Source organism: Balaenoptera borealis (genome assembly GCF_965194805.1).
Source record: "Balaenoptera borealis genome assembly, chromosome: 16".
Lineage (NCBI taxonomy): Eukaryota > Metazoa > Chordata > Mammalia > Artiodactyla > Balaenopteridae > Balaenoptera > Balaenoptera borealis.
The window spans coordinates 40,744,365-40,768,152 of record NC_138872.1 but is presented as its reverse complement, the minus strand read 5'-3'; positions in this window follow the sequence as shown (position 1 = coordinate 40,768,152).

The following is a 23,788-nucleotide window of genomic DNA, read 5'->3' as shown; positions in this document are numbered from 1 at the left end:
GACTATATTCCATTATAGGTTATTACAAGATATTGAATATAATTCCCTGTGCTATACAGTAAATCCTGTTGCTTATCTATTTTATGGATAGTAATCTGCATTGGTTAATCCCATACGCATAATTTGTACCTCTTCCTCAATCCCCGTTTGGTAACCATAAGTTTGTTTCCTATGTCTGTGAGTTTCTGTTTGTGTATAGATTCATTTGTATTATTTTTAAGATTCCACATATAAGAGATATCATACAGTATTTGTCTTCCTCTGTCTGACTTACTTCACTAATTATATTATTCTCTAGGTCCACCCATGTTGCTGCAAATGGCAACAGTTCATTCTTTTTTATGGCTAATATTCCATTGTATGTATATACCACATCTTCTTAAACCAATCATCTGTTGATGGACACGGGTTGTTTCCTGGTCTTGGCAATTGTAAATAGTGCTGTTATGAACACTGGGGTGCATGTATCTTTTCAAATTAGAGCTTTCATTTTTTCTGGATATATACCCAGGAGTGGGATTGCTGGATCATATGGTAACTCTGTTTTTAGTTTTTTAAGGAAACTTCATACTGTTTTCCATAGTGGCTGAACCAATTTACATTCCCACTAACAGTGTACAAGGGTTCTTTTTTCTCCACACCCTCTCCAGCATTTATTATTTGTAGACTTTTTGATGATGGCCATTCTGACTAGCGTGAGGTGATACCTCATTGTTATTTTGATTTGTATTCTCTAGTAATTAGCAGTGTTGACCATCATTTCATGGGCCTATTGGCCATCTGTATGTCTTCCTTGGAGAAATGTTTGTTTAGGTCTTCTGACCATTTTTTGATTGGGTTGTTTGTTTTTTCTGTGTTGAGATATAGGAGCTGTTTGTATGTTTTGGATATTAACTCCTTGTTAATAACATCATTTGCAAATATATTTTCCCATTCAATAGGTTGTCTTTTTGTTTTGTCAATGGTTTCCTTTGCTGTGCAAAAGTTTTAAAGTTTGATTAGGTCCCATTTGTTTATTTTTGCTTTTATTTCTTTTGCCTTGGGAGACTGATCTAAGAAAATATTGCTACGATTTATGTCTGAGAATGTTTTGCCTTTGTTCTCTTCCAGGAGTTTTAAGGTGTCATGTCTTATATGTAGGTCTTTAATCCATTTTGAGTTTATTTTTATGTATGGTGTGAGAGAATGTTCTAATTTCATTGATTTACTGGTAGCTATCCAACTTTCCCAACACCATTTGTTGAAGAGACTGTCTTTTCTCCATTTTATACTCTTGCCTCCTTTGTCATAGATTAATTGACCGTAGGTGCATGAGTTTACTTCTGGGCTCTCTATTCTATTCCATTGATCTATATGTCTGTTTTTGTACAAGCAGAGGCTTTAAATGTGCTCTCATGGTTTGACTTGGTCTCTTGTCCTTTTGCCATCTCCATGAGCACATCCTAGTTAGCTGTTGTTTCTAGAATGAGAAACACACGGAGCAGTCCTGAACTTGACCTGCAATCTGGAGCCAAGCTAAGCCAATTCACAACCTGGAGCAGAATTTCCCCAGCCAACTAGCCGACCAATGATTGTGAAAAGTAAGAATTCATTATATTTGTTGTTGTTGTTGTTACACAGTATTATTTCAAGAGTAGCTGATTGATACAGGGGCCTCTAGTCCTCCAAGTAATGAACATATTCTTAAGCTTTACCTCTAAAATTTGTCATTGTGTGGATTTTCATGGGAGGCAAGCCCTCTCTGACTCCTCCCCTTCCCAATAGCAATAACAAAGTCATGTGATTTGACTCAGCCAGTCAGATGCTGTCCCCCTCCTAGAACCTTAAATCTGGAGTAAGTGATACAGATAAGAAGGAAGAGTTTAAAATTAGTTTCTTTGGTGGAAGCAAGGAGTGACCAGTGGGAGTGACCTCATAACCACAGACTCTTCTTCCCTTGGTTGTTGTTCATTTTCAAAACTTCTTTATCAATTCTATGAGCGATCAACTAATTTCTGACTAATTTCTTTTCTGCTTCAGTTAGATCTTTGTATTTTTTGCAGCCAAAATATCGGACTGGTACAAATAGCTCATCTGAAATATAATCATTTGAGAACATAGAAGGCTTTTACATTTATTTCTAAGGCTCTGAAATCTCTGGAGCCCTGGAAGCTTTTCACCCTCCTGAAAACTGTATATTAATGATTCCATGAAACTATACCAAGTTACATCAACAAAGAGTGTTAATCAGATCCATAATTTTGGAAAAATCTTTCTTCCTCTAGACCTACATTAGCATTATCTTTCTAGAAGAGACCAGATTTTTCAACACAAGGAGTCTAGTATGCCTTCATATGTGGCTCTTTGGTTTAAGCAAGGGGTGGGACCAGGTTGGAAATCAGCTCTGGTCCTGAAGGGAATGATTCAAATGATAATGTTTTTGTGTGGAGGTTCCTCAAAAAATTAAAAATAGAACTATCATAAGATCCAGAATTTCACTTTTGTGTGTATATCTGAAGGAAACAAAATCACTATGTTGAAGAGATATCTGCATCCCCATGTCCATTGCAACATTATTTACAATAGCCAAGACATAGTAACAACCTAAGTGTTCACCTATGGGTGAACGGATAAAGAAGATGTTATTATTCAGCCACTAAATAATTCAGTCATTAAAGAAGAAGGAAATCCTGCCATTTGCAACATGGCTGCATCCTGAGGGCATTATGCTTAAGTGGCGTAAGTCAGACAGGGAAAGACAAATACTTACTTGTGGAATCTATAAAACACACACACACCCCCCAAAACACAAAGCCATAGAAAAAGAGATCAGATTTGTGGTTACCACAGGTGGGAGGTGATGGGTGGGGGAACTGGTACAAATTTCTAGTTATAAGATAAATAAGTACTGGGGATGTATGTACAACAGGACGACTATAGCTACCACTGCCATGTGGTACATTTGAAAATTGCTAAGAGAGTAAACCCTAAAAGTGCTCATCACAAGGAGGAAAACTTCTCTTCTCTCTCCCTTTGTCTTCCTTGTATTTATATGAGATTATGGATGTTAGCTAAATTTATTGTGATAATAATTTCACAATATAAATAAGTTAAATCATTATGCTGTACATCTTAAACTTATAAAGGGCTGTATGTAAAAATTAGAATTCAAAGACCCAGAGTCTTGGCTTACTCTCTGTGAACCTCAGTTTCCTTATGTATAAAGTGGACCTAATAAATTGGGTAGGAAAAGGTTTTTAAACCCCAAACGGCTACACAGAAGGAAGTTGCCTAAACATATACCACTGTACCCATCTCCTCAATGAGAAAAAAACAAGGAAAAACGTTATGGAAAGATTGATTGCTAGTGGCCGTTTCTGGCAAGTGATGAACATTGCAGTAAGAACAAAAAAGAAAATACAAAACTTGGGCTTCTTGAGGTTTTTGGCTTGGCCCCCAGCTAATCATGATTCCAAGTGCTGGCCGGTAAAACAACACAATCACACTGAGTTAAGCTCTTTTGCGATGTTATGGAACATGCATTGGAAACAGCAGGCTGGGGGTGTGATGCACCTGGGACTCCCCAAGAATGTTGCAGAAGCTCAGCCAGGAGAGGCCGCTGAGGAGTTCCAATCACGTAAACGGAGTGATTATGTGAACCAACTGTTTCTACTTGGCTGGACATCAGAAAAATGTCCCAGCTAGTATGGTGGTGAAGGTGGTATTCGTGCAAATGTAGACTTAGGCTGAGTGACTTCTCCTCGGAAGCGCTGCCAGGCTCTTGGTAAATCATATAGCCTCAGACAGAGTTTGGCTATGTTAGCTGTTTTTGTCTTCTTGACTGCATCTTTCCAAAATAAACTCTCCTGTAGAACTACTTTAATGAATGAATGTGTTACTACAAACTAATGATGGAGTCATATTTAGAGCCAATAACCCTTTTCCTGATACACCCGCAGTTCCCGAAGCATGGCCCCCAAACCTGCAGCATCAGGGTTACCTGGGAACTTAGAAACGCAAATTCTCAGGTTCCATCTCAGAATCAGCAACTGTGTGGGTGGGGAGAGGTCCAACAATATGTGTTTTTATAGGCCCTCCAGGGGATTCTGACTCACACAAAAGCTTGGGAAATACTGCCCTACAGCATCTCCTTTGGCCTATTCAAAAACAGCGCTCCAACAATTCTGCCCTCTTCTGCCACATCATCAATTTCTCCCTCCCATTGGAGCTTTCCCATCAGCACACTTATTCATGCTGTTATTTTTCCTTCTATAAAACAGACATCTTCTTGACCTCACTTCTCTTGCTATAGCTTCGTTCTTTGCTTCACTTTAGTTCGGATAAACAAAGCTCTTCAAAAAAACTGTCTGCGTTTTCCTCCTGGTCTCCTTTAAACCAACTCAAATTAGGTTTTGCCACGAATGCTCCAAGAAACTGCTCCAGTCAAGGTTAACCGATGACCTCCAATGCTACAAAGTCTAATAGACAACTCCCAGTCTGTATCTTTCTTGATCACTCCCTCTTCCAGGGAACATTTCCTCACTTGGCTTTCAGGTCTACCCACTCTACTGGTGTTCCTCCTACCCCATCGACTCCCTCTCAGTCTTCTTTGTGGGTTCTTCCTCATCCCCTTGGCTTCTTTAATGCTGGATGTCATTGAGCTAACTTTTTGACCACTTCCCTTCTTTATCTTCACCCTCTCCCTTAGGGGGTCTCATTTTTATTCTCGTGACTTTAAGTAGGAACTATGTTTATGACTCTCCAATATATATTTCCAACCCAGAAATGTCTCCTGAACTCTAGACTCATAAATCCTACTGCCAAGCTGATAGCTCCTCTTGGATATCTATTAGATAGAGCAAAGCTAACGTGTCCCAACTTGACCTTCTAATCTTCCCCTCCCCCACAGAATCTTCCATCCGCAGTCTACCACATTTCAATGACTGAAAATGCCATCCTTCCAAGAGAAGCTTGGAGTTATCTTTTATCCTGCTCCTTCTCACATGACACACGTGTAGTCTAACGTGAAATCATGTTGGTCCCACCTTCAAAATATAACCAGAATCTGACCACTTCTTACCACATCCACTGCCACCACCCTGGCACCAGCCACCATCAGCTCTCACTTAGATATTTGAAATCACCTCATGAATGGTGTCCCTGCTCTTCCATTGCTGCTCTACAGTTGATTCTCAGTGACTAGAACAGTTCATTTAAAGCATAGTAAGATCATGTCACTCTTGGTCTTAAAGTCATGTAATGGCTCCTGTGATATTGTGACTTTTAAGAAATATATACTTGGTCTTCATCCCCTTCCTAGAACAGAGCTCCTAAATCCCTTGGAATTTCCTAAGTGGTGAGAGCAGTCCCTAAAGGTGGCTTTTCTTATGTCAATGAGGTGGTTTTTGGAAAGCACCTGAGGATGGGGGCAGGTTTCCAGGGGAATCAACCTCGTGATTAGAGGGTTGGAGCTTTCAGTCCCACTCCCCAGCCTCTGCGGAGGGGTGAGGGTCTGGAGGTTGAGTTCAATCACCAGTGGCCAATGATTTAATCATTTGTACCTATGTAAAGCAGCCTTCATAAAAACCCGAAAGGACTGGCTTCAGAGAGATTCTGGGTTGATGAACACTCCTTGGGGAGAGGGGCGCACCTGGAGAGGGCATGGAAGCTTAGCAACCTTTCCCACATACCTTGCCCTGTGCATCTCTTACATCTGACTGTTCCCGGGTTATATCCTTTTATAATAAACTAGTCATTGAGTAAGTAAAACATTTCTCTGAGTTTTGTGAGCTGCTGTAGAGAATTACTCAAACCCAAGGAGGGGGTCACTGGAGCCTCTAATCTACAAGCAGTGGGTCAGAAGAACAGGTAGCAACCAGGACTTGCAACTGGTGTTTGAAGTGGGGGGGAAGGCAGCCTTGTGGGACTGAGCCCTTAACCCGTGGGATGTGACACTATCTCCGGGTCAGAATTGGGTTGAATGGTAGGACACCCAGCCATTGTCAGAGAATTGCTTGGTGTGGAGGGAAAAAAACCACACCTTGTATTTGAGTGCAGAATCATAGCTCTCTGTTTCATTCAGAATCAAAGTCCTCCCCTCAGTTGCCCTGGTGTCTGTCTCCTAACTCTCTCCCCACTTGCTCCTGCTCCAGATACACTGATCTTGCTACTCCTTGAACCCTCAGGCTTCTTCTCGCCTCTTGGCCATTGGACTGGTTGTTTCCTGGGTCTGAAATGGCTGGGACCCTCAACTTATTGAAGTCTTTTTTTCTTTTGGCCTCACCGAGTGGCTTGTGAGATCTTAGTTCCCCAACCAGGGATTGAACACGGGGCCGTGGCAGTGAAAGCACCGAGTTCTAACCACTGGACAGCCAGGGAAGTCTCCCTTTGAGTCTTTTTTCAAATGTCACTTTTTCAAGCGAAGCTGACTTTGTCCACCCAATGTAAATGGTAGCACCACGACTCCATGTCAAATACCCTGCTCTTTTTTTTCTCATTGCATCTACCATCTTCATCATATTATATTATTTACTTATCTAGTTTATGGCCTGCCTCCCTGCACCAGAATATAAATTTCTTCATCACGGATGAATCCCTAGCTCCTAGAGCAGTTCCTGGCACATGCTCGGCACTCAATAAATATTTATTAATGTACAATTAAACCAGTAAATGAATGAATATGTGAGTAAATGCATGTGGAGTTATTTGGGGCCTTGGTGATACTGATGTCATCACTCCGTGTCTTCGATCCTAATGTATCTTGTCCAGAGGAGTTGGGAATTTCCCTTCAGTTGTCCTAAAGCCATCTGGATTTCATTTTTTATTGCTACCATCACGGAACATCACATCTCCAAAATCTCAAATCAAACAGAATATAAAAATGGAAGGGGAAGCAGAAAAGGAAGCTGGGCATCCCACCTGTAAATTGCAGGAGGAACGAACACTTCTAAGCTTGAAAATATTCATGGTGGTTGGTGTGAGAGGCCAGAAGAAAGTGATAGGACTTGAAACCTGACTGCTGTCGAGCTGAGTAAACAGAGGGTCAGGGAAAACACAGAAGACCCTGGTGACAGCCAAAAAGAATGGCAGGACATTTAAAATACAGGTAAGGGGAGTCAAAACTGAGTGAATGAGAATTATGGCTGTGACCCATGAGAAGGTTTTGTAGGTTCTTCAGAAGCTGTATTGAACCTGGAAAGCAGATGGTATATCAGTTTCCTATTGTTGCTATAACAAATTCCCACAAATTTAGTAGCTTTAAACAACACATATTTATAATCTTACGATTCTGTAGTATGAAATGGGTCTCACTGGGCTAAAATCAAGGTGTTAGCAAGGCTGTGTTCTGTTTTGGAGGCCCTAGGGGAGAATCTGTGTCCTTGCCTTTTCCAGTTTCTGGAGGCCGCTCACACTCTTTTGCTCATGCCGCCCACCCCCGTCCCCGCTTCCATCCTCAAAGCCAGCAATGGCCATTCAAGTCTTTCTCATACAGCATTACTCTGACATTGATGCTTCTGATTCTCTCTTCCACATTTAAGGACCCTTCTGATTACATTGAGCCCATCAGGGCAACCTAGGATAATCTTATTTTAAAATCAGCTGATTAGCAATCTTAGTTCTATCTGCAATCTTATTTCTCCTTTGCCTTGTGTGATATTGTGATTTTTAATAAGAGATGTACATTTGATCTTTGACGCTGCTCCTGGCACAGAACTCCAAAACCCTTGGAATTTCCTAAGTGATGAGAGCTCCAAAGGTGTCTTTTGTTATTTAATGAGGTGACTTTTGGAAAGCCATTAAGGATGGGACTGGTAACCAGAGGAGCCAACTGTGTAATTAGACAGTTGGAACTTTCAGTCCCAACCCCCGGCCTCTGGGTGGCCAATGGCTAATGATTTAATCAATCATGTCTATGTAATGAAGCCTCCATAAAAACTCAAAAGGACAGGGTTCGGAGAGCTTCCGGGTTGGTGAACACATGGAGATTTGGGGACAATGGTGTGCCTGAAGAGGGCATGGAAGCTCCATGCCCTTTCCCCATATCTTGCCCTATACATCTCTTCCATCTGGCTGTTCCTGTGTTACATCCTTTTATAATAAACCAGTGATCTAGTAAGTAAAATGTTTCCTGAGTTCTGTGAGCTACTGTAGCAAATTAATGGAACTTGAGGAGGGGTTGTAGGAACCTCCAATCGACAGCAGGTTGGTCAGAAGCACAGGTGACAACCTGGGCTGGCAATTGGCATCAGAAAGTGGGGGGCAGTCTAGTGGGACTGAGCCCTTCACCTGTGGAATCTGATGCTATCTCCAGGTAGCTAGTATCAGAACTGAGTTGAATGACAGGACACCCAGCTGGTGTCTGGAGCATTGGTTGTTGGTGTGGGGAAACCACCACACCCCAAACACATACATGTTGGAATTGGGGGTTTAGACCCCGTTACCTTGTAAAATAAAATATTCACAGGTTCCTGAGATTAGTACATTAGACATCTTAGTCTACCTACCACAGGTGGTATCTGAATCACAATAGTTTTTTGTTTATTTGATTAGAAATGAGTTCTAGAAGAAACAAAGACCAGCCTGGACAGTTGCTCTTTATCCCTGTTTCTTAGTAATATTTATTGGATGGATGACTAGAGAGAAGAGTGGGATTAGAGGTACTTTTACTGGCAGCTTCCCACAGGAGTCTTTAGGATCTTTGGGGTGAAATAAGACCACTTCCTACAATTTCCTATCTGCCATTATGTTTTATGTTTGCAAACCTTAAAGATAAGTAATAGAGTCTATAAGAAAATGATGTCAATAATCAGATAACAGTGTTTCAGTGTTTCTCAGTGAATGTTGTTGGACTCGGGTAAATCTATAGACAGTTTTCTACTGGCCTACTTTCCATGGGTATAGCTGATTTGCATAGCTTTCCAATCCATCTTCATTAGGTTTCTCTCTTTCCCAGCTTCCATGAGTGTTGGTTAATAACTTAGGAATAAACATTGAAATGCAGGAGGGATTTCACACACTTGTCATTGGTGACACCTTCCCCTGGACTCTCACACCGGCCCTGACAGAAGATAACGTGGGCCCTGGATCAGACGACTCTGTCATTTACACTTAGCCAGAGGTCCCCTTCTCCATGCCGACTGTGTGCCCAACACATAGTAGGCCTTCCACAAATATTTGTGGATTGATGGATTGGGTTAACCATCTGCGAACTGAGTGGATTGGAGCAGATGAACTTCCTGTCAGGTATGTGTGATTCTTCAGAAGCAGACCCTGAGGGCTTCCCTGGTGGCGCAGTGGTTGAGAATCTGCCTGCCAATGCAGGGGACACGGGTTCGAGCCCTGGTCTGGGAAGATCCCACATGCCGCGGAGCAACTAGGCCCGTGAGCCACAGTTACTGAGCCTGCGCGCCTGGAGCCTGTGCTCCGCAACAAGAGAGGCCGCGATAGTGAGAGGCCCACGCATGGCGATGAAGAGTGGTCCCCACTTGCCGCAACTAGAGAAAGCCCTCGCACAGAAACGAAGACCCAACACAGCCAAAAGTAAATAAATAAATAAATAAATAATAAAAATAAAGGAATTCCTTTTAAAAAAAAAAGTAAAATAAGTATCCTTTAAAAAAAAAAAAAAAAAGAAGAAGCAGACCCTGAGATGAGGATTTGCGTGCAAATAATATGTGAAGGAAGGACTTCCAAAAGAAATAGGTGAGGGAGTGGAGGAGGCAAGCTGGGGAAGAGGGAGAAGCCAAGCAAAGGAGTGATTTCAGGCAGAGCCACAGCTTCTGCTTGACCCCACGGGGAGGCTCGAGAGCCAAGATTATACCTCTGAGTCTGTACTTTCTCAAGGGAAGGAGCTGGGCTTTTCTATTCCAGTACCAGCCCTTGTTGGCCAAAGGCCACCCTAGGAGGATGAGTGGGCCCCCAGGCACTTGGAGCTCTCAGCAAAGTGGGCAAAGTGGCTCCAGCTGCCCAAGGGATGGGCTCTGAAGAGAGTCAGACCAGCTGGCTGGTAAAAGCAAGAGCACAGAAGCCAAGGGAGGGGCCCAGAAATGGTTAGAGACCTCGGAGGGTACCACCAGCATTCACCACAGCGTCTTCCGGCTCCACAGTTGTAGAAACATGGCAACGTGTTCACGTTTGTTATGTGCAAAAATTCACAGTTTGAGAATTCTGAGAGACACCCCTGTAATACATTTGTCTTTAATAAATATGGCTTTGTTCCCAAGAAATAAATTTTTCCAGTGGTAAATCTGGCTTTAAATGACCATGGTATGTATAATTTCTGCATTTAAAAAATTCCATGTGGTTGTTTCTAGGGATATTTAGACTTTTCTATTCCAATTCTACTATGCTATACTTGTAGAATTGGACTAGAAAAATGTAGTTAACTACATACTAGATCCAAATGTCCTCCCGATCAGTCATGGTATTAATTTCGTTTAATATTGATGTTTTGGACATTATTCACGGCATGGTTAAAAAGCCATAAAAATAAAACTTGAAGCATATGTTCCTGGGCTCATTTCTGAACAAATATCTCAACAATTAAAGAAAAAAATTACTGAAAATAAAAGAAACTAAAGAGGCCCATCTCCTCATGATCCTGGAACCACTGAGGGCAGAACAGTCCCTCAGATTAAGACATTTCACTTATAAAGCTTTAAATTAATCTGGCTTCCACTGAGGGCAGGTCAAAAAGGCACTTGAAAGCAACGCAAAGTGTTGGTTTTGGACCATTTTAATGCTAAAACACATATTTAAACCATTTACACAAGATAAACTAACAGTTTTTTTGGCCAAGGGCCTGCCAATTAGGATGTTAAAAGAGCAGGCATAAGAAACCATGCGTTGTTTGGGATGTAATTTGAGCCTGTTCTCTGGACCAGCGTAATTGTGAAAGACCAGCATGTTCCTTTCTAGGACCAGGTTGTTTCTGTAGGCTTATGGGGCTTCTGTGTGTCAAAACTACTCTTGGAGCTGTTTATCTTTGTGTAGAAAGTGACTGGCAGGGTTACTGAGATACCGTTTGGCTAACAGAGTTACAACAAGATGTAATAATTCAATTCACCTAGAAACAGCAATGACTGATTATTAAATATACCACAAATACTTCCAGTCCTAATGAATATGTTGATGTTGATAAGGATAATGAGGAGGAGGAGATGGAGGATACTTGGCCAAGATTCTTTCTGTTGCTGGAGTACCCTGAGGGCTTTGAACTGTCTTTTCTTTCTGCCTGAATCTTGTTCCTCCAGATGGTGTCATGGTTGGTTCCTTTCTTCATTGAGGTATAATCCAAAAGTCACCTTCTCTATGAGGCTTTCCTAGGGTTGATCTAGTATTGTTTTCCCTGATACACAGACATGCACTATGACATTCTCTGCTTTATTTCCTTTATAACACTCATCACTAATGTTGTTATATTGTCCACTTATGCTTTTACTTATTTATTGTGGGTCTCCCCTAGGCTCACCACTCTCATTTATGGTGGCTTCTGATTCACAGAACAACCACTTTCTTTTCCCATCCATGGTTTCATCGTGTACCATGAGGGGCCCTCGTGCATGCATGTGGACAAGACAGCTTGCCCATCCAAGCCCCATCCAACACACCACCATCCCTGTAAACGCTGAGATATGGCACAACAAAAAGAACTGGTTGCAATTTACTTTGAAATTTATTTTTTTTAAATAGATAGGTTTATGTCCGGATAGAGAAATGGCTAGATATGTGATAAAGCAAGTACAGTGAAATGTAAATGGTATTGTAAAATCTAGGTGGTAGATATACAGGTGCTTGCTTTTTTTTATTTTTCAAGTTTTCTGTACGTTTGGAAATTTTCATCATACAAAGTTGGAAGAAACACAAAGAATAAAAGAAATGGTTTGGAAGTCAGGAGAAGTCAGGAGTCAGAGCTGATTGGGTCCCAGCTCTGCTATTCACTTGCCATGTAACCTTGGACAAATCTCAAACACTGTGAGAACTATATTAAAAAAATAGTTTGACTATCTATTAGTCAGGACTCTTTTGGTTGGAAGTGACAGTAAGCCATCTCAAACTAACTGAGAGAGACAGAGAGAGAGAGAGAGAGAGAGAGAGAGATTGATTGGCGCATATAACTGGGAGGGAGAGGCTTCAAACCAGACCATTTGAAATTTCTCCCCATCTCTTGACTCTGCTTCTCCTCATGTATTGCCCTTAGCTCTTCCAACTCCAGATGGACTTTCTCCATGAAACAGGGAATGGGAATGGCCACAGATTTTACCTCTTTCAATTTAATAACCGAACGTGTAAAAGAGGATCCTCTCTTCAAAAATCCATAATATAAGATTCTAGGGAAGAATTTGGATTGGCCTGAAATGAGTCATGAGCCTAGACTTACAGCCCCAGGTATAATATGTAATTAGCCAGGCCTGGGTCACATGTTTGTACCTGGGTCAGGCTGCCAGGGCACTGACTGGAAGACCCAGCAAAGCCACATAAAATGGGGGTGGGGATCAGTTTCCATAGTCCAAGGGACGTTATTACCAGGGAGAAAAGGGAAGGGATGTTGGAGAGAGAAAAGAAAACAAATGCCTACTATAGCCTGGCCTCTCTAAGGAATCTTTTAGAGCTAATATTTTGTAGGTGCTGATTAGACTGCTATGTACCTTATAGATGCTCAGAAAACGTTTGTCAAATGAAAGAAAATGTAAAAAAAAAAAAAAGAAAAAGCCAGAAAAATGACAAATTATTTAAAATGTTAGTAATGGGAAAATTCTTTAGATATCAGTTAGCTTAACTCCTTCATTTCACAGATAAAGGAAAATGAGGCCCCAAAAGGTTAAGTGATATTCCCAAGGACATGTGGTTACATCTAATACTCAAGCATTCTGATCCCCACCCTGCCTCTCGGTCTCTCTTTAAAGCATTCCTATTTCAAACAGATTCCTTTTGCCCTCAACTCTCAATAGATGAACGAACCATCAGCTAATACCACCCAGGCATCTTGATAGCAAAGAAAATAGAGACTAAAAATTACAAAGAAAAGGAAAAGAAAAAAAAAATCCACCTTTGTTTAATTGTTATTCTGATGAGTTAAGCCTTGGATTCAACACAGGCAGGCTCTCCTAATAGAAAAGAAGACAGATTCATTGTCTGCTCCCACAGTCAGCTTGTGGATAAAAGTGTGTTTATACAGCTGGATGGATCTAGGAGCCAGGGCTGAAAATAGTCAGTGAGCAGGCTGATGGCAGGTGACAGCTGGGAGCATCTGTTTCCCATCAGAGACCCTAGGCTACAATCGTTCTGTCCTCTGACCCCTGGGCCCACCTTCCCTGGAGGCCTGGGTGTGTTCCCAGGTCTCAAGGTGCTGACAGCCAATTCACTTGCTAACACATCCTAAGGATGCTCATGGGTTAGAAAGCTCTGGTCTGGGATTTGGAAGGAAATCTCAGAATTCAGATTGGATGGATCAAGTTATTTATGTTCAGCTACTAAATCACACTTTAATTCTGTCGTAGAAACTGTCAGAAAGAACTGGTCATCTATTTCCTTCCCTTTGCCCGTCCTTCCTTCCTTCCTTCCTTCCTTCCTTCCTTCCTTCCTTCCTTCCTTCCTTCCTTCCTTCCTTCCTCCCCTCCTTCCAATTTTTAGCTAAGCGGGAATATTGGAAGAGACTGCTACCCTTAATTTTTTGTAGAAAAGCAGAATTATGCTGCTCCTAATTTTTCTACAGCAGTTAGCCACCTTGGCCAGCATCTTGAAAAATATCTTGAGTCCTGTCTGCAAAATGAGCTTCATAGAAATGAATATTAGGCTTTGATGGTAACCAAAAGATATGACTGGATGAAGGAGGTCAGTCTTAATTTCGGTTCCCCTGAATACAGACCCTGAGAGAGGATCAAGTGCAGGAAGTTTTTGGCAGCTGGTTTAAGGAAGCGGAAGTGAGGGACTATGAAGACTGAGGCAGGGAGGCAGGAAAAGCCAGTGAAAGGATGCTTCATCCATTGCTGCTGTGGGCAACCCTGAGAACTCTGAGAAGCTTACAGAATGCCTTCCAGATTGGCCTGAAGGACAGAAGGCTGGAGCCTTTAAACAGCTCTTTGGTTGAGTGTTGCCCCTAGGGGGTGTTACTGCCTAAGCACTTCCAGGGTGTGCTTGAGCATTAACTCAGAGCAAGCTACTGCAGCATTGGAAGTGACCCTGGACCAGAAAGCAGAAAGACAAGGAAGCTGGCAGTGCAAGTTGCAGCTGCCTGCCGGAGATGAACTCAGAGTCAGCCAAGGAGATGAGGTACAGACACCCGAGGCATCTGCTAACAAAGTGTGAGTAGCCAGAATAAATCCAGATAAACTATGGATTAATTAGTGATTGGAATATGGGATGACTTATACTATTCTCTCTACTCTTTCATATCTTTGAAAATTTCCATAATAAGAAGTAAAAATGAAAAAGTGAAGCTTAACATAAAATTTCCTCCAATGTCATCCTCACACTTAAGAGAAACATTGGAATAAAAGCTAAATAACCTTGATTTCCCTGCCACCCACCCCTAATACTGTTAGGTGCATTCTTCCTTGTAAAGATTATAAAGGAAGGAAAAATGTTATTGGCTCTAAACTATATAAAATAATACGGGTTAATAGTTCCAAACAAACGATATGCTTTAAATTTGCTGAAACAGCATTGACTTTACAGAAATAGACAATATTGCATAGGTAGATAGTAAGAAAAGGAAATCATAGGGAGGGGGAAGATCCTGACTGGTCCTATTATTTTAGGCAAAGTTACACTCAGAGCATCCTGGACAATGAGTGTATTTTGTTTTTTGCAGTCTAGCATTCATGTCTCCTGCTCTCAGAAACGTTTCTCAATTTCCTCCCCTCATTTTGTGCAGTTTTTGTGGGATTATGAGTTTGAGGATCTTGTCTTCTCTTGGACAAGGTGTGAACACATGATCCAATTTATGCCATATATATGTTTTATCCTGGAATTTAAATCTTGAAGAAAGAGACACAAGTAGCAGAAATAGATGAAGTTGATTCATCCCATGGTTGTCCCTGGAAAAGCTTGTCCATTAGCAGTTGCTAGGTAGCTAGAACTTTTCTGGTTCCTATCTTTTCTGAGAGTTTTCCCTATGTTTCTGTGAGCTACCCCATCCATTTAATACATTCATTTTTTGGCTTTACTTAGCCAAAGGGGGTCTTGGTCCCATGCAACCACTGAACCCTTACTGAGTATGGCAGTTTGTCTCCAAGAACGCTGCCCTCAATCCCATCCCCTTTTACAGGCATGGGCCATTGCCCCCATCCAAAGGTGGAGGGAATGACACACTCCTTTAAATCAGATCTGGCCTTTGACTGGCCTTCCATGTGGTGTTGTGTGGCACTCTGCTGGTTCTGGGTCTAGTTTAAGAGGACTGGCAGTGTCCACTTCCTTCTTCTTAGAATGCTCATGCTCGGGAAAGTCAGTTGCCATGTATGATGTCCAACTGCACTGTGACCTCCATGTTGTGAGGAAACCCAAGTCACACAGAGGGGCTGCAGGTGGAGAGATGCCCAACCAGTGTCCAGCTGTTCCAGTTACACCAGCCCAGCCATCAGACATTGAGTGAAGAAGCCTGCAGGTGACTCTAGCCTCAGTTGCCGTATAACTACAACTGCGTGAGAAACCCCCAAGTGAAAACTGCTCAGCTGACCCCAGTCAACCTCTAGAACTATGAGCGTTAAGAATGTGTTCCTAGGTATAACAAAAGACACGTACTAGGATGGTCTTAGCAAAACTATTTGTATTAGTTTCCTAGGAGTTCTGTAACAAAGTACAACAAACTAGGTGGTTTAAAACAAATCTATTTTCTCACAGTTCTGGAGGCTAGAAGTTCAAAATCAAGGTATCAGCAGGGTCATGTTCACTTTAAGACTCTGGGTATGATCATCCTTGCATTTTCTAGCTTCTGGTGGTAGCCTTGATCTCGGACGTTCCTTGCCTTGCAGCTGCATCACTCTGATCTCTGCCTCTGTCGTTAGGTGGGAAGTGTCCATTTTATTACACTTATAGATTCTGTGGTCAGAAATTCAGACAGGACACAGTAGGGATGGTTTATGTCTGTTCCCCAAAGCCTGGGCCAATTTTCTGGCACTATGAACGAGAGATCCTTTCCTCCATTTTCCAACAATATCCTCCTTAGCTTTTTCTGAGCCCTACTGCAGTTTCCTCAAGGCCTTTTAGGCTTCTGCTAACATTCTCCTGTAGGATCCTCTCCCACCCTTGCTGCTTCACAGAGTCTCAATGCCAGTGCCATATGGTTTACTTTTGTTATGTTATTATGTTGTTTTGTTATGACAGATTCCACTTCCAAGTAACAAAATCTGTTCCAGTTACTATTGCCGTGTAATAAATTGTTACTGTTACGATGTAATAAACTTTCCCTCCTACCCCTAGAAGTCAGTGGTAGAAAATTAACAAAGGAAAAGCTACACAAGAGCTGGTAAGCTGTGGCAGTGCTGTTGGAGCCTGTGATCAAGTACTGGTAGGAGTATAAACATAGACGTGTAAAACAAAAACAATTTTATTATGCTCACGGGTTCTGTGGATCAGGATTTGGAAAGGACATGTGGCGATGGCTTGTCTCTGCTGATGACGTATGCAGCCTACACTGGGAAACACACAAACCACCTTCCGTAAGAACAGAAGGCTGGAAGTTAATCCAGGATTAGGGACTGGAATCTTCCAAAGGCCCATTCACTTACTGGTCCAGCAGTCAGTGCTGGCTGCCAGCTGGGACCTTATCTGGGGCTGCTGGTCACAACATCTACACATGGTCTCCTCGTGTGGCTGCTTGGGCTTCCTCAGAGCATGGTGGCTGGGATTCAAGAGTAAAGTATTCCAAGAGAGAACCACAAACTGCATTGCTTCTGTGACCTTTCCTTAGCAGTCACCTAGAGTCACTTATCCTACAAGTCAAAAGCCAGCCCAGATTCAAAAGGAGGGAACGTAGACACACCTTTAGATGGGAGGGGTATCAATATGCAAATATGATCATTGTCACTACTCTGTTCAAAATGATATAGTAGCTGCCCACAGACTACAGGCTAAAATCCAAACTCCATAGAATGGCATAAGGTCTCCATAGTTTATTCCTCACATAACAGCCAGTGCTTCCTTCTACTTTATGATCCCTTAGTTATGAGCTATTTAGAGTTCCCAGAATTCAGTCTTTTGCAGGTCTTTGTGGTTTTGCATATACTGTTCTCTCTGCTTGAAATGCTTGTCTCTTCTTTCCTGACTCTCCTTCCCTATTCTTGTGCTTTCTCAAATACTTTTATATGTTACATCTGTTATAGTCAAGTACTAATTTCTTACTCATTGCACTTATTATTATACAATGCCAATATGCTAAATATTTTACATGCATTACATTAATTATTCTCGAACAATCCCATGAAGTAGGTTGTTACTTCCATTTTCCAGATAAGAAAAACAAAGTTAGGAAAGGTTATGTAACTTGTTCAATATTAGGCATCTAGTAAGTGGCACATCCAGGAGATAGACCCAGGTTTATTTGATTTCAAAGTCCTTCCAAATAACTACTATCCTATACAGACTATATTTATAATAATTGTATCAGCAGTTATCTGGCTTTTGGTCTCAGGACAACTTTGTGCTCCTGAAAATAATTGAGAATGTTCCAGATATTTTGTTTATGTGGGTTATATTTATTAATATTTACCATATTAAACATTAAAACCAAAATATAAAACAATATTTTTGTTTAAAAATAAAAATAAATCCATTGCATGCTAATATAAATACCGTATTTTGATAAATAACTGTATTTTCTGAAAACGAAGAAAAAAAGGTAGAGAGAAAAGTGTTCTCTTTTGCATTCCTGCAAATCTCTTTATGTCTGGCTAAAAGAAGCCAGCTATATTCTTCTTTCTGCCTCTGAATTCAATTTGATGTGATATGTTGTGCTGGTTGAAGTATGTAAAAAAAAAATCCAGCCCCCCACAGATTGTAGCTGGAAAAGGAAAGAATATTTTAATGGCCTTATCAGATAATTGTGCATACTCTTTGTTGGATAGTACACCAAAACTGGACAGGTGGTGGTTTTTTAAAAGTTAGTTGCAATATGAAATTTGAAATCCTATCTATGAAATTTTTGCACATTTTACGCTCGTAAGAGAATGAGAATAGGAAGATAAATAAATATCTTAGTATTATTATAAAATAACAGTGTGATACTAATGATCCCCTGACATGGTCTGGGGACTGAACATACACATACACACACACACACACACACACACACACACACACACATGCACATATGCATATATAAGATTTAAACTGTACATTATCTGAGGACAAGTTGGCCTCTTTTATCCTTATATATGTACACCTGTGGTGGTACAGCTGCTTCGTTTTTATTTTTTTGAATTTTATTTATTTTTTATCCAGCAGGTTCTTATTAGTTATCTATTTTATACATATTAGTGTATACATGTCAATTCCAATCTCCCAATTCATCTCGCCACCCCCCCCCGCCCCCCACCGCTTTCCCCCCTTGGTGTCCATACGGTTGTCCTCTACATTTGTGTCTCTATTTCTGCCCTGCAAACTGGTTCATCGGTACAGTTGTTTCTTGATGGTGTCACCTTTGGGGCTGGGTGTGCTTGGCTCTGGAATTGACTGTTTGCTGACCTCTCTGGTCCTCCATTCCTTCTTTCAAGCCTTCACACCCTCAGCACCTCTCATGTATAATGCATAAGATCTAATTATCTGTTCAATACATGAATGCCTGTATTATATAGAATTTACCTTCCAATTGCACAGTACTAACTTATTTTCCAAATTTTAATAACAGTTACTCCAAGAGCAAACTGGACATTTTTGGTTTATTTAATACCATTGTGTCATTTATTTGAGAAAGAAGTTTGAGTCTTTGCATACTTTATAGTAACAAGCCTGAACTTAATGTTTGGTTTTGTTTTTAAGTAACATTTATTGATTACTTATTATGGGCCTGATACTTTCCTAAGTACTTCACATACCTTATTTATTCCACAGAACAGCTCTATGAGAGATTCTATTATTTTCCTCATTTTACAAGTGAGGAAACTGAGTCACAGAAAGATTGAGTAAATTGTTCAAGGTGACTCAATTGGTAGGTGGTAGGGCTGAGATGTGAACACAGATTCTCTTGCTTCTAGAATCCTTGCTCTTAACCACTGCACTACCTCTGTCTATCCTGACTTAAACACGGTTTTTTTCTTAGTTAAACCACTTAATTTAATATAGGGTCCTACATTTCCTTTTAAATCTAAAATTCTGTTTTTATAGATAACTTTCACAATAGACCTTTTTATGCCCTTTTATTTTTGTTCACAGAGAAAAATATTAGCAGAAAAATATGTTGGAGAATACAAAAGTTAATAAAATGAATTTGGAATCACTAGCAGTTGAAAAGTCTTTCTTGTACAATTAACACAAATGTTTATCTAGGAATCCCAGGGGAATCCGTTCTGGGGTCTCCCATACTAGCCCCAAATTGCCTTCTGACTCTCATTCTTTTTCTTTTTTTTTTAATATTTATTTATTTGGCTGCGCCAGGTCTTAGTTGTGGTACGCTGGATCTTTGTTGCCACATGCAGGATCTTTGTTGCGTCCTGTGGGATCTTTAGTTGCGGCACACAGGATCTTTAGTTGTGGCATGCAAATACTTAGTTGCGGCATGTGGGATCTAGTTCCCTGATCAGGGATCAAACCCGGGACCCCTGTGTTGAGAGCACGGAGTCTTAGCCACTGGACCACCAGGGAAGTCCCCTGACTCTCATTCTTGTTTGCTGGAGGTACACATCTTGATTGCTCCCCTCTTCTGAGGCACTTCTTCCATCACCCTCCCCAACCCACCTCTGCAACTAGGCTAAAGAGAAAGTCCCTCTGGTTCAGTGGTTCTCAAATTTTAGTTGTGTCTGATCCACTCAGACAGCTTGTTATATCAAATTGTTGGGTCCCAAACCCAAAGTTTCTGATTTAGCAAGTCTGGGGTAAAGCTTAAGAATTCACATTTCTGCTACGAGTCCAGGTGATAGGACCACACTTTGAGAGCTATCCAGAACTACTCCTTTCAACCTCTGCTTCCCAAGACAGGTTTAATGGTGGTTATGAAATGGAGCAGGACCCTATTGTCCTTGCCCCCATGTCCTCAGCCTGCCTTTTGTCTGTGGAAAAACTTTAGCTGAAGAATAAGTTTAATCAGAGAAATGAGAAAATGCAGAAACAAAGGAAAACAGTCAAAGGAGACCAAATAATAATAATTTAGTCATTAAGCATAGTCAGGGACCTTTAGTTCCTTCTCAAGGGCTATAGATAATATTCTGAGCCATATCCTCTGAGCTGTCTTGTACATACTGAAACCCCCGCCAGGTGGAAGAAGTTGACTACATGGTGACCAGACTGTAGCCGTGACATAAGCTGCCACAATTCCAAGAATTGGCCTCAAGGAGATGGGAACAAACCGACCCTGTAACTGAAGACTGACTGTACTTAAAACAATCCAGATGAACACTGGTCAGATCACCTCATGAGTAACTTCAAGATGACTGCCAGAGCTGACTGTGCCGTTTCTGCATGTAGCCCCCTCCCTCACTGATTGTCAGTCTGGGGAAGTTGGCCTTTGGACAGGCGTTGCGCCCCGCCCCGTTTGCTTGTGGCTATCCAGTTTTCCCAGCACCATTTGTTGAAAAGACTGTCCTTTTTCCATTGAATGGCCTTGGCACCCTTTTCAAAAACCAGTTGATCATAAACACATAGATCATCGTTTTCTTAACTATTTCTCTATGTTGGGTATTTAAGTCGCTCCCAGGTTTTTGTTTTTCTAAATTATCCTATGTTAAACACAGCATAAAAGGCATAAAACCTTTTCTGTATTTAAAATTATTTTGGTAGAAAATGTTCTCAGAAGTGGAATTACTGGGTCAAAGATGAAATAAGTATGTTTTGGAGCTCATTTAATGAGGCATTAAACCTTCAATCTCATGATGTTAAGAGCAACAAAATGCTTCTTTGTTCATCAGTTGCTATAGCTTAAGGGCTGGATTTCTCTAAAAGCCTTTCTCTGTAAGCTGAATGGATTCCATGACTTCCTTCCTCCTTCAACTGCTTCTAAAAGACTAAGTAAATCTACAGTGAAAAACTTCAACACCAGAGGCAAATAGGACATGTGGTAGTGTTCTAAATGGCTTAAAGGGAAAAAAAAATAGTGTCATCACATGCAGTAGGAAAATGAAACAATCTTTGAGAGAAATAGGGTCAAGATTTAGACCTTAAATCAGTGCCATAAAAGTCCTTGAAGCAAAAAAAGTGGTTTATTCTGAGTTTCTCTTCTGCCCTTGATAATCAAGTTAATTTACATTCATCTTGGTCCCAGAGACAGTGAACTTAAATCTTTTCTTTTTAGTAAATAGTACCCAGTTAAAAAAAATTCAAATATGAAATGTTATGAGGAGAAAATCAAGTTTCCCTTTCATCCTTGCCCCTCCGTCTTCTCCAGTCTCCCAGTACTCTTTAGAGGAATCCATGGTACTATTATTTGTGTCTATATAGACTAGTTCATGTATAGAGTATCTCTGGGGAGCGGGTATATACAAAATTATATATTTTAAGGCTCTTGATACTTTCTGACACATTCCTTTTCAAAATGGTTGCATCAGTTTATGATGGCAATACAGTGCTAATTAGATTTCTTTCTTATTTTTTTTTTGTATTTCTTTGAATATTCTTTCTTTAACATTGGATATCCAGTTTATATTTCCTTTTTAATGTATTGCCTGCTCATGTCTTTTGGCATGCTGTTTGTCTTGATTAGCATCGTCCTTTATGAGATTTATTTTGGCAGCCTTTTGTAGATGGTTGTTTTACGACAGCCTGGATTTGGGGAGAAAAGTTAATATGCTTTTCGTAATGCTTATGCTAAGAGGTATGTGAGCTGAACAAGGGTCAAGGCAGTAGGGAGAAGGAAGTTAAATGCTTGAGAAGAAATCTATAGGATTTGGAAACTGGGCGCAGCCCAAGATGACTACAAGGAGAGTTAGAAAAGGATGGTATATATTTGATGTCAATCTTTGGTCATGATTTATTTTTTTACTCCTTAGTCTTAACTGTAGAGATCAAATACTAATTTTATTTTTTTTTAGTTAGGATTATCTGGGGTTTGTGTGGCCCTAGAAGTTAAAGATCCAGAAAAACAAAACCAAGAAAGACCTCTTGGGCCAGTATTTTTTTTTTTTTTAATTAATTAATTAATTTATGGCTGTGTTGGGTCTTTGTTGCTGCGCGCGGGCTTTCTCTAGTTGTGGTGAGCGGGGGCTACTCTTCATTGTGGTGCGCGGGCTTCTCATTGTCGTGGCTTCTCTGGTTGCGGAGCACGGGCTCTAGGTGCACAGGCTTCAGTAGTTGTGGCACATGGGCTTAGTTGCTCCACAGCATGTGGGATCTTCCTAGGCCAGGGCTCGAACCTGTGTCCCTTGCATTGGCAGGCGGATTCTTAACCACTGCGCCACCAGGGAAGCCCGGGCCAGTATTGTTGATTGGCCATGTTTTTGTCTATTCCTTCTGTAGGTGGGATGAATGTTGAGAACCTTCAGAATATGGCATTTCTCCTGTTAGTGAAGGTTTGAAGTGGGATCTCATAGGTGTGCCCTATTTTGGGACTTAGACTTGGCTAGTTACCTGTGTTCTCATAATTAAATAAATGTATAAAAAAGCTTTTTATTTTTGTAAGTAATGCATTCAGATTGTTCAAAATCAAAAGGTACACAATGGTGAACAGTGAAATTTCCATCCCTCCTTTGTCCACCAGTCACCCAAATCTTCTGGTAACCACTATTATGCTATATTTTGATATATTCTTCAGATTGTACTTTGCATATATATATTTAACTGTATATTTTTCTCCCCTCCCTCAAAATATGGTACTGCATATACTTCTGTACCATGTCTTTCTTACTTCCTAAAATGTCTTCAAGACTGGTCATTTCATATTTGTGTATTTGTATATCAAGAATATCATTTTTTCCAAGAGCTGCATATTTGTATATCAAGAACTGGTCGTTTCATATTTGTATATTTGTGTATCAAGAATATCATTTTTTCCAAGAGCTGAATTTATTTTTAAGCACTTCCATCAAGACATACTGTTGGTCCATATCTTTCCCATTACAGATAGTCCTTCAGTGTGTATTTATAATTTTGGTTTATTTTGCCCAATTGCCCTTGTTGAGTCGTGTTAATTTATGCTGCTACTAGCAATGTATGAGAACTCCTGGTTCCCTATATCCTCAGAACATGGTGTTATCTTACTTTTTTGTTTGTTTGCTAGTCCAATGATATGTGAGTGTAGTTTTAATTTGCATTTTTCCTCTGAGTGAGGTTTAGCATCTTTTTTTTTTTAATATACATTTATTTATTTATTTATTTTTGGCTGCTTTGGGTCTTTGTTGCTGCACGCGGGCTTTCTCTAGTTGTGGCGAGTGGGGGCTACTCTTTGTTGCAGTGCGTGGGCTTCTCATTGCGGTGGCTTCTCTTGTTGCAGAGCACGGGCTCTAGGTGTGCGGGCTTCAGTAGTTGTGGCACGCGGGCTCAGTAGTTGTGGCTCGCGGGTTCTAGAGCGCAGGGTCAGTAGTTGTGGCGCATGGGCTTAGTTGCTCCGCGGCATGTGGGATGTTCCCAAACCAGGGATCCCGTGTCCCCTGCATTGGCAGGTGGATTCTCAACCACTGTGCCACCAGGGAAGCCTGGTTTAGCATCTTTTGATCTGTTAGACTGTTAT